Source organism: Phycodurus eques, chromosome 16, assembly GCF_024500275.1.
Source record: "Phycodurus eques isolate BA_2022a chromosome 16, UOR_Pequ_1.1, whole genome shotgun sequence".
In the NCBI taxonomy this organism is placed as follows: domain Eukaryota; kingdom Metazoa; phylum Chordata; class Actinopteri; order Syngnathiformes; family Syngnathidae; genus Phycodurus; species Phycodurus eques.
The window spans coordinates 8,249,215-8,261,924 of NC_084540.1; positions in this window are offsets into that span (position 1 = coordinate 8,249,215).

Genomic DNA, 12,710 nt, shown 5'->3' on the forward strand with positions numbered 1-12,710 from the left:
TGCCACTGGAGCTGCTGAGGCAGTTCTACACAGCGGTCATCGAATCAGTCCTGTGTTCTTCCATCACAGTCTGGTTTGGTGCTGCTACAAAAAAGGACAAACTCCGACTGCAACGGACAATCAAAACTGCTGAAAGGATGGTCGGTACCCCCCTACCCACCCTTGAGGACTTGCACGCTGCCAGAACTAAGACAAGAGGGTGCAAAATCCTCTCTGACCCTCCACACCAGCTCTTCCAGCTCCTTCCCTCAGGTATGCGTTACCGATCAATGCAAACTAGAACTAGCAGACATTCCAACAGCTTCTTCCCTCTTGCAATCAAATTCTTAAACACCTAACCTCAAATCCATTGTAACATGCTGGCAATTATTTATGTATTTATTTATTTATTTTTATTTATTATTTTTTTTGTCTTGAGTCTGTTGTCACATTTCTGTGGGGCCATTTATACATTACTCGTGCACTTACTATAGTAGTATCGCCACACTGCACTATTTGCATATCTATTTGCATATCTGTTGTTGACCAATACTGGCCACTTGTGCCATAGTACCATCTGCTCCATTTACACACTGACTGAGGAGTATCTGCAACATTTGCACAATCATCATTGTCCCAGATTATCGCACTACTCGCTTGAAGTCTCGGCGCCCTTTGCACAATGGTCATTGCACCGGACTATTGCAATATTAGTCTTTCAAACTGTTCTAAGTGCTCGAGGACTCTGCATCTTTTTGCACAATTAAAAAAAAAAAAAAACTGTACCGGCATTACCAGATAACGAGCAACCCTTTATTGCTCAGTGACTGTTTTTTGTCAATGTCTTTGTGTCTCGAAAGTATTCTCTGTCAATTGACTGTCTGTTGTACGAGAGCGGCTCCAACTACCAGAGACAAATTCCTTGTGTGTTTTTTGGACATACTTGGCAAATAAAGATTATTCTGATGATTCTGATTTTGATTCTGATACTGGAGTTACATAGTTATCGTGAATGACGTATCCCTTTAAAATTGCTTCAGTTATTCAAGTATCAGCGACGCGATCAAAGGATCCTTATCTGATTTGCAGTTTCACAGTTTGTGCTGGTCCATGTGTACTTAAGACTTGCATGGCTTAACCTTTGCGACACTCAAATCTCAACTCAATTTTCATTATTGAGCGGAGAGGGAGACCGTCGTCGACTAATGTTGCAATAGTGAAATTGTATTGTGAATGTTAACTTTTCATCTCCTTAAAAGTGTTGACATAAAAAGGCGAGGCAAATCGCTAAACATATTGGGCGGGCAATGTTGGCTGGAAGAACTATCCCTTCATCTTTAAAAATAGAATAGAATAGAATAGAATAGAATAGAATAGAATAGAATAGAATAGGCGGCACGGTGGACGACTGGTTCGAGCGTCATCCTCACAGTTCTGAGGGGCAGGGTTCAATCCCCGTCCCCGCCTGTGTGGAGTTTGCATGTTCTCCCCGTGGCTGCGTGGGTTTTCTCCGGGCACTCCGGTTTCCTCCCACATCCCAAAAACATGCATTAATTGGAGACTCTAAATTGCCCGTAGGCATGACTGTGAGTGCGAATGGTTGTTTGTGTCTATGTGCCCACCGATTGGCTGGGAACCAGTTCAGGGTGTACCCCGCCTCCTGCCCAATGACAGCTGGGATAGGCTCCAGCACTCCCGCGACCCTAGTGAGGAGAAGCGGCTCAGAAAATGGATGGATGGATAGAATAGAATAGAATAGAATAGAATCACCTTTTATTGTCATGAATATGCATGCATGCACACGAAATTTGTTCTCTGCATTTAACCCATCACAGTGAACACGTACACATGTTAGTGGAACACACTGGAGAAGGGGGCAGCTGAAGCGCCAGGGGAGCATTTCGGGGTATCAGTGTCTTGCTCAAGGAGACCACGGCCGTGGGTCCGGGACATGTTGGCGGATGGTCCTGTCTTGAACCTATCACCCCCCCCCCCACGTTATCATACACATTTAAAGCTATAATGCACAACTGTTTAAAAAAAGTAATTCTCACCGAAGCCACAACAAGAGTAGATGACAGAATGCTGATCAGCTTCTGACATATCTCGCTATATTTTTCAATATTTATTATTTTATAATTAGTGACTGTCCTATACATTCCCGTGCTGAATCACTTGGGGGCGCTCTAAAATTACCAAGCAGAAATGACATATTTTACCTGCGAACGGGCAGGCCCATATATGGACAGTGCACAGGTCGACTGAGCCATAGAGAAAGGAGAAAGCATGCGGGTTGGAAGGAGGAGCAGGAGACTGGACAAGCATTTAGCCTAGGTCATATCGAAGCGACAAAGGCTTTGTTGTGATGTTGAATTCCCGCATTAGGGGATGCAATAAATCACGGATTATAGCTTCAAAGAATGAGGTCATCTTTCCGTCAGATGGCATCCATCCATTTTCTGAGCCGCTTATCCTCACTAGGGTCGCGGGCGTGCTGGAGCCTATCCCAGCTGTCATCGGGCAAGAGGCAGGGTACACCCTGAAGTGGTTGCCAGCCAATCGCAGGGCACATACAAACAGACAACCATTCGCACTCACATTCACACCTACGGGCAATTTAGAGTCTCCAATTTATGCAAGTTTTTGGGATGTGGGAGGAAACCGGAGTGCCCGGAGAAAACCCACGCAGGCACGGGGAGAACATGCAAACTCCACACAGTCGGGGCCGGGGATTGAACCCGGGTCCTCAGAACTGTGAGGTTGACGCTCTAACCAGTCATCCACCGTGCCGCCCAGATGGCATCCCAGTAGCTTAAAACAAACGGACACCGAGAACCAACTAAACCTTTTCACCGGAAATACTTAATGGGTTGCCATGCGTGTGCTCCATTGGCTGCTGTCTGAGAGTTATTTATACAATGATAATTCGTGTCATTAAACACAAATAGTATCAGTTGCAATTACTGTGTTGTGATAATGAAATGATTATTTGACCAAACTCAGCGAGGCGACACGGTGGGTGACTGGTTAGCACATCTACCTCACAGTTCTGAGGACCTGGGTTCAAATCCTGGTCTCGCCTGTGTGGAGTATGCATGTTCTCCCCGTGCCTTGCGTGGGTTTTCTCCGGGCACTCCGTTTTCCTACCATATCACAAAAACATGCTTGGTAGCTTGATTGAAAACTCTAAATTGCCCGTTGGTGTGAATGTGAGTGTGAATGGTTGTTTGTTTATATGTGCCCTGCGATTTGCTGGCGACCAGTTCAGGGTGTACTCCGCCTCTCGCCCGAAGATAGCTGGGATAGGTTCCGGCAAATCCCGGTCTCTCCTGTGTGGAGTATACATGTTCTCCCCGTGCCTGTGTGGGTTTTCTCCGGGCACTCCGTTTTCCTCCCATATAAAAAAAACATGCTTGGTAGCTTGATTGAAGACTCTAAATTGCCCATAGGTGTGAATGTGGAATGAACGTCCATGAGGGGCACTCGAGGAACAACCCGGAGTTTATGCTACAGATCACGCCACGAAGGAAGAAACCAAGGTGGCGTCACGATGATGTCACGTCTCTCCAGACCGAAGACAAATTACGTCTTGAGTCTATAAATGACCAAATGGCATTCAGTGAGAGGCTTGTGATTTTAACACAAAGCGTAAATGGCAACCGTCGTTGGGTGCCCTGTGTGTTTTATTTTTTTCCACACACAAAGAGCTAGCACTCTAGCTCAGAGTTCGACTGACGTGTAACGGGGTTTTCGGTATAGAACACGTTCTTGTGACCAGTGACTTCCCGAACCTCCTATTTACACAGCGAAGCTCAAAATAAAATTCTCCAAACCACAACGGGCATATAGCTAGTCTGGTTAGCTACTCCAGACCATAGCGGGGAAAAGACGAGGACTGTGCTCAGGATTTGTGACCTGTTTGCGAACCTCAAAGGCCTTTTCAACAGAACTTTACATAGAGAATCTCCCCACAGTTCAAAGCATCCAGCGCATAAAACGGATATAGAAATAACATTTGCAATGCAACAACAATAGTTTCACTAGGGTTAACCTTCGTTTCTCTCATTAACAAGTGCTCGGACCTTGGTCGCTATGGCAACGGAACGTTCTCACACACAGACAAAATAGCCACAATCTAGATAGCAGGGGACGTGTCTAAACATGACCCTGCCAAGATGGCGGCTGCCGTCAAGGTTTGTTGCAGAATATCATGAGTTTTGTGTGCTTGGGTTTGGACAAAACTTAGTATCTCCTCATGCGGTGCCACCAATATGTAGCGATTATGTATGAAATAAGAATTGTGCTAAATTTAGAAGGAAAAGATGAGTTGGAAGCGGCGCCTGCGTCACTTATCGTAATCTTAAATTACAGCGTTATAAATCAACATATTTGATATATATGAGGGTCACCACGTCATATTTTTACAAGGTTAACTTTAGGTGAAATGACGACAAACCTTTTTAATCAGTCTCTTATCGGAAGGTGGCTACACTTTAGAAACTTTGAGTTCTACACTTTCCAGAGGTTTTGTTCCGAACCCAGTCACACAAAACAATGATGCAAGTGGTGAATTTTATCAATCATTTAATAATAAAAAAGGGTTTCTACAGGATAAAACACAGACAAACACAAAACAAACAAGGTACAGACGGACATTGGCAAAGGAAGGGATTTGTGACGTGAGATTAACAGAATGGGCGTGTAGTGAATGCATTTAGCTGAGGACTCCTGTTCTCGTTAATTAAAACGCAAATATGCACTAATCTGTACTTTTAGTCGACCGCAATGTTGGATTTATGTGTCTGGAACACGTTTTAGGCAGGCGAGTCAGGCTCCCGAGTGTTCGGGCAGCCCGGTCCGAACCGGTAACAGGTGGATTCGATGGAAGGGAGGAAGGAAAAAAAGGAGGGGAAAAAAACAGGAGGCCAACGAGTTCCCAGGCAGGACGTCTCTCGGGTGTCTCTGTTTGCAGGACGTTCGGAGCGGGCGCGTTGCGTCGGACTGAGCTCGGGCCCCCAAACAGGGTAGCTCGGAGCGCTTGCAGGAATCTCTGCAGCCGGGGATCATGCGATGTGTCCTTGCCATCTCGGGTGAAGTGGGCGTCCTGCCTGGCCCGATCGTCTGCGATTTGGTCGGGGTGAGACCAAAGGAAAAACTTCTCCACTGAAAACTCAAAACTTCTCCACTGATCCCAGTTCCGGCCCTTTTTAGGACAAATAGGGGCGTGTTACCCCCCCACCTCCTCCCTTTCTACCACCTTCGCGAACACAGAGGGGCTGGAATGCCTTTTGGCATTATTTTTCCATTTTAGGATTATTTTGGGCGGCACGGTGGACGACTGGTTAGAGCGTCAGCCTCATAGTTCTGAGGACCGGGTTTCAATCCCTGACCCCGCCTGTGTGGAGTTTGCACGTTCTCCCTGTGCCTGCTTGGGTTTTCCCCGGGCACTCCGGTTTCCTCCCACATCCCAAAAACATGCATGAATTGGAGACTCTAAATTGCCCGTAGGTGCGAATGGTTGTTTGTTTTTATGTGCCCTGCGATTGGCTGGCAACCAGTTCAGGGTGTACCCCGCCTCCTGCCCGATGATAGCTGGGATAGGCTCCAGCACGCCCGCGACCCTAGTGAGGAGAAGCGGCTCAGAAAATGGATGGATGGATGGACTATTTTGTGGTTTAAAACCAGTGGAATAAAATATTAATTATTGTATTTAAGATAACAAGACCAATTCCTCACCCTGCATTGTTCCATGCTCTTCCTCTTTCATACCTGTAATGAATATTTCAAATGTTGTGTGTTGTGGAGAACATTATTATTTTCCATGTGACATTTGTGGTGTGGGGTGAAACATTACATCTGGTTCAGTTAACAACATATTCGACGTTAGACATTCAAGTTTGCAGCAATACAGTCACGTTCATGTAAAGCTTTTAAAATATTAACTCCCAGTCGAGTCACAGACTGTCTTATGAACTCATGTATGTAGTGTCGTTCCGTCGCCCGTTGGTGTCACTGTTGCCTGTTCCAACTCCCAAGTGGCGGTACTCAACAGGGTGGAGGCGCCTTTGTTGGTGCAATCCTTCGACTGGCGGGGAGTTAATTAACTCAGCGTCCGGGGGTGAGCTCAGCATCCTTGGTTCTCCACTTTGAAGCGCCAGGCAGCCGTGCTTCACTTAGTGTCAGTATGGAAAAGCAAATTTCTGCGTCTTGTTTTTGATGGTTTATGGCGGCTGATTCGTTTAGCGTCTGCGTGTGATGTTGCGTCTTGCCAGCCTCTATTGTCTACCTCGGTGGGGAGTGGCGGTAGTGCGAGGCTGGGGTGCCGGGTGGCATCTTTTGCGTGGCATGTCCGCTACACTTTCCTGCAAGCGAGTAAATCAACTCAATGCTTTGACTTCATTAGCCCACAATGCATTGCACCCTAACATGGAGACAGCTCCACAATGCATTGCATTGCAGCAGCAACAAGACAGCCTCCATAAAGTCCATCTTTGTAAGTCAATAAAGAATGCATATCCAAAGATTGAATTTATTTTTTTTCACTTTACTGAAGAATATCATTTCCAACGCTTACAGCAATTTTCTTTTGTTCTTTTTGGCTCCACCAGATATTGATATTTATTATTGTTGAAGTTGGACCCAAAAACATTGCCACCTCCCGTCACCCATATCAAAAACTGTCCCTGGATGTGATATGAAATCCACTTTGTGTAAACCTGAGTGCTCAGAACAGTGTGCCACTGGTATGCTGGGATGAACCCAAAAAGAAATGGTTCCACCTATATCTGCACGAGCCCTCTGATTAAGAACATTATGCAACGGCAAACGTATGCTTTACATAACTGGGGATGGTTATGTGCTCGTCTGAATAAACCCTTTGTTCCCAAATTCATCTCTTCATTTAAGCCAAACATTCACAGCATTTAAGCAAAACATTCATGGTAGTAGCTGGCACATTATAAAATATTTATTATTCTGTATGCATGACACTATACTCTTCACACTGGTACATACAATCATGGTCATCCATCAGTGGAATCACATATTTGAGTGAACGGTGTTGTTTAATCGGAGGCATTTACCACTATCCATGCATCTATTTTCTATGGCGCTTGTCCTCACTGTCTTCGAATACTTTTTATCTATATTCTACAGTGCTGTGTACCTGGTACCATATGTACCATAAATACAATAGCTTTTTTGTTGTTGTAATTTTATGGTTTATTGTTTCATGGTCTTATTTTTAGAAGTACATCATGTTTTTGTTTGGGATGGTCAACAGTTTGGGTCATCATTGTTGTCTAGGGTATACTGTATCCTGTTCAGGCACTGATGGTGTATTGGTACATTCACCTGACTTTTGTGCAGGCAGCGTGGGCTCAGTTCCCACTCAGTGACAGTGTGAATCTGAGTGTGAATGGTTGTCCATGTCTATATGTGCCCTGCGACTGACTGGCGACCAGTGCAGGGTGTTGTCCGCCTTTCGCCCGAAGTAAACTGGGATAGGCTCCAGTGCCCAGTGACCCTGAAGAGGATAAGCGGTATTGAGAATGGATGGATGGATTCTGTTATCCATCCAATCTCATGACTTCTCTGGAGGAGGTTACAACAAAGCTTGTGGTGGCCTAAGACTGCCACAAAGTATCTACTGTTGTATATTTCATTACTCACGTTTTGTAATGTGGAACCTACAAGGTTCAACATAATTTGTTCAGTGACACCAATTGACATGCAAGCTGTTCTAATTACTAATTTTGAATTTTTTTTACAATAACTTTAATGCAGTTACTGAAATCACCGCTATCACAAAACGTATCAACTCCCAGGTATGAGTTTAATATTCCGAACTCTCATAATATAAAGACACAATGTATCATAAAGATAAAGATTTGTTGATGTTTTTGTTAGAGCCATTGTATTTCTGAAAAAAAACTCCATATTGTATAATATTTGGAGAATTTTACTTGATTGCTGATCATATTAATCATCATCATTATTTCACATTCAGTAACCATCTCCTTATTTGAGGTCTCCAGCAGATTGTTAACTTTTAGTATCTAGCAACAAAAGCTTGTAAAAGGTTCAAAGAATGTGCATAAAGTCATCTTTTTTAGACTTATTATTCGATTGTGTGGGGTGGTGAAGAAGCCAGTCACCAGTGGTGGGAAAAACGAGGTACAAATATTTGTTACTGTATTAAGTAAATTTTTCAGGTATCTGAAGTTGAGTACGTCTCTCAGGTGTCTGTTTGCAAAACGTTTGGAGTGGCCGCGTTGCGTCCTCCTCCGTTCCCTCGGACTGAGCTCGGACCACCAAACAGGGTAGCTCGGAACGCTTGCAGGAGGCTCTGCAGCCAGGGATCATCCGATGTGTCCTTGCCACCTCGGGTGAGGTGGGCGTCCTGCCTGGCCGGGTCGTCGGCGAGTTGGTCGGGGTGAGACCAAAGGAAAAACTTCTCCACCAAAAACTCCAAAACTTCTCCACTGATCCCTTTTACGGGACAAAAACAGGGGGTCCAATTTAGTATTATTTTGTGGTTTAAAACCAGTGGAATAAAATATTAATTATTGGATTTAAGCAATAGCAATATAGCAATACAGTCACTAGTGGCATTGATGTAAAGTTCTTAAAATATTAACTCCCAGTCGAGTCACAGACTGTTTTATGAACCCATGTCTGTAGTGTTGTTCCGTTGGCCATGGGTGTCGCTGTTGCCTGTTCCAACTCCCAAGTCGCGGGACACAACAGGGTGGAGGCCCCTTTGTTGGTGCAATCCTTCAACTGGCGGGGAGTTAATTAACTTACTGTCCAGGGGCGAACTCGGGTCTCCGAACTCGGCTGCCTGGCGCTTTGAAGCGCCAGGCAGCCGTGATTCACTTTGCGTCGGCATGGCAAAGCAAATGTCTGTGTCTTGTTTTTGACGGTTTAAGGCGGCTGATTCGTTTAGCGTCTGCGTGTGATGTTGCGTTTCGCCAGTCTCTATTGTCTACCTCGGCGGGGAGCGGCAGTATTGCGAGGCTGGGGTGCCGGGTGGCATCTTTTGCGTGGCATGTCCGCGGTCAGGTGTAGAACCCGACAAATCAATCAAGGAGAGGGAAGGTGCCAAGTAGAGGTTCTAATCTACGGAAAAGTTTGGGTCGCGCACTTGAGCACTGGTTCAGAAGATCCTGCAAGTTCGGAGTCTTTCGGTAGAGCAGGTAGGCGATGCCGAAGGTCATGCAGTAACCGAGACTGACCAGGGCAACTAAGATGCTATCTGCTGCGGACCATAATGCATGAGTGGGAGCTCGGGTGTTCTGTCCGCAATGCTAATAGCACGTAAGGTGTTGTCAATGTGGGTGATGTCAATCACCTGAGTTCCTTCAAACTGAATCTGTGTAAGCGTCTCAGGATCAACTTCCAATTTGTACTGTTTGAAAATGTTAGAAATCTCAATTTTGCTCTCATAATTTTCGGTAGGCAGGTGGGAGAGGGCGACGTCCTCAATATGCAAAATAGCATCTTTGGGGACGTCGAGCCACATGCTTTGATTTGGCAGGGCGAGTCTCATTGTGGTTTCGTGGTGGTCATAACTCAGCGTTTCGCTTAGGGCTGGTGTGTTGACTAGCCACTTGGACCCAACAATTTCCACGTGAGTAGTAGTAACCTGGTAGCGAGGTATAGCTTCAGCTCTACACCGCGACCCATCCTTCATGGGCTTCAGGCCACTTATCCCATCCGCTACATCTCGGATGAACGGCTTACTGGGACACAGATAATGGATGTCTTTTGTCAGGATGCACATGTGCAAATTTGGCGCCAGATACAGATCAGGGTTACTATTGTGATCCGCGACTACCGCGGGAGTACTGATTCGGACGCATGTGTCGCTTTTCCAGGTGCCAACATTAATTAAGTCTTTTAAGCAATAGATGTTGCGGGAATCGATAATTGGAAGAGTAACAAGGATGGCTACTTCTCAGACAGTGGAATACAGAAAGGGTCAAAGACAGGACAGTGGAACTCCCGAGAGAAAAAGCCAAGTGGGCTTGGACAGGGCTAATGGGGCTTGCGAGAGCTTTAGACGGATGCTTTCGATGAAGCTCAGGGGAACCAAGTTCGGAGGGATTCTACCCATTGCTAAGTGGTCTATTGACGAAGAGATTTCACGTAGCATGTCATTCATCAATGTGGTAACAATCTGTGTGTGAGCATCATCCGTTTGGACCACCGACAGTAGTTGACTTATGCTCTGTCTAGTTTGGTTCAGGATGACACTGTGAGTGTTGAGGACAAGGATAGGGCCGTTGACTGTCTCGCCGAACTGGAGGTTAGCGGTTTGTCTCTCCATATTGCGTCGGATGTTAGGAATTTCGGTTTGGAGTTCACCAATTTGTTTCTTACCCGTGTTTAAACTGATGGCGTTAACCATGGAGGTTTCTATACTAAACAATGTGCCGAGGGAGACGGCAAAAGACAAGTAGGCCCCCTACAAAACGCTTTGAAGGTCTGGGGATTCCGGACTGGGCTTCCCGATGTTGTGTCTTGAAGGTACTGAGGCTACACGCGTCACCGGGGGCGCTGCAGATACCTGTTATTTCGGTCGTTATGTTTTTGGTTTGCGGTGGAGCAGCGCGTTCAGTTTTACCAGTGTCTCGGTTGGACGTCTGCGTTGGTGGACATGGTGCAGTCCTTGGCGTGGCAAGGATGCTGTCACGGAGGTTGGACCTGCTTGATCGGTCCGGTCTCAGTGTGTGGACCATCCTCCATTTTGTGCATGGTGCATCGTGGGTGGAGTCTTGTGTGACCCCCCCTTTCGCACCGTGAGGCCAATAGCGGTGAAGTGCCCTTTACGGAGGCGCAATAACCAAAGTCCAGATAATGCAAATGCGCAGGTGCAAAGTTAAGGAGAAACCGAAGTCAAGCTTGCGCAGCGCGTAGGAAGGAAGAATCGAAGGCGCGCCGGCCACGGCGAGCCACAGAAACATCAAAAGAAACGCAGGCAACTTCTTCATCAGGAAAAATGTGGAACAGAAGAGGAAGACTGGGAACCAGCACAGAAGGAGGCCTTCATCACCAGTGGATGCTGCAGGTGAACTAGAAGAGCCGGGGGCCTGGCCTGGCCTGAGGGAGAAGTGGGTGGGGAGGGTGGGTAAAACAGCATGGAGGTACACTTTGCAACTTCCAGAGAAGAAGTGCATGGGGAGTCTGAGGTCTCTAAGGAGAGACAAAACCTACATGTCCTGTGCTGTTGAAGCCATGCATGTATGAAAGTCATGGAAGAAGCAATATGATTTAGCGGCCCTCGACGGAGCGGGCCAGCGCTGTAGAGAAGTCGCTATGAAGCTCAGCGTGATGGCTGAAAATGCAGTCCATTGTTTAGGGGAGAAATGTGTTGCGAAGGAACAGTGTGTTGTACTGCACCAGAGCTATGCGATGGGAAGCGGTCTAGTGGAAGGTGACCAATTACGGGGACTGTGAGAATGAAGTCGTGGAAGTCGGAGCAGATCAAGAGGCCGAGCCTAGTGGATCTGGGGATGTGGCTGTCATTCCGTGTGTGGTTGTGAATCAGCAGCACAGTTGTTCGGGAAGCCTCCAAGAGGGGTGTGACATGCAGCGACAAACCCAGGTCATTATACGCCGGCGAAGGCTGAAAGAATGTATGTGGACCACTTACGGATTGGTAAACGCGCGTGAGCAGTCGAATAGGGAAGTTGATAATTGACGCTTTTACTATAACTTCGTCTTCGCTCAAAACTTCGCAAGCGTCGGGGATTGTTTGTCCCGACTTAAGGTTTAACGGTTGTACAACGCGGTTGGCAGAGCCGCCATTAGCGTGTGACCACAAAACATTGTTAATAGTGTCGACTTGAACGGCCAGTCAGACAAGTACATCCGCGCCAGCATAAGTTTTATGCGGCAAATTGGGGACTACTAGGAAGCAGTGAGTTAACGAGCGATGATTCCATTAGAGGTTTAGCGCGCATACGCCCACTGCAGTGACGGCAGACGGTGGCATGGTGTTAACGGGAAAGCGAAATGTTTTCAGCGGTAATTGAAGGTCAGGATGCTTAAGTCGTAGGATGTCAAACACTGCCTGAGAGATTGCCAATTTGTCAGCCCACAAGGCCAGGATGACTTCGCCTGTTGGGCAGTCATGCAAATGAATTCCACCAGCAACATTAGGGCCGTAGCGCTCTTCGTGCGGTGGTTGGACAAGATGGCAGAGAAACATGTCAAGTTCTCTAAATCGGTTCAGCAGTGGCGAGGTGGCTACAGGGGACTTGGCGGTGTCGTCAATGGGGGTGTCGTTACTTGAAGGAGTGCGGCCTGACAGGTCGCCGTCCTCCGAGTGGTCCCACCCCAGGCACCGGCCTGAGGACAGTTCCCGAGTTGGTGGTGGTAATGCCTGTTCCACCTGCTCCCACAGCTGAAGATTTTTGTAATCGATTAGTGGCTCGAACCGGCAGAGCAGGTCTTGGCCGATGAGCAAGGGGATGGTTTCAATTGGAGACACGTAGACCGGGTGGACTAACGTCATGGGGCCAATTGTCCAGTGGAGCATAGTTACGGTGTTTAGCTCGGTATTTGTCACTGAAAATGCACGTATAGTTAGTGCGCAGCGTTGCAGTTGAAGGTTGCGGCCACTGGCTTGTAGCGATGTCAAAAGTTGATTGAACACAGCGTGGGACATAACTGATTTCTGCTGTGTGGTCAATCAGAGCTTCTCTGACAAGTTCATGCTCAAGCGT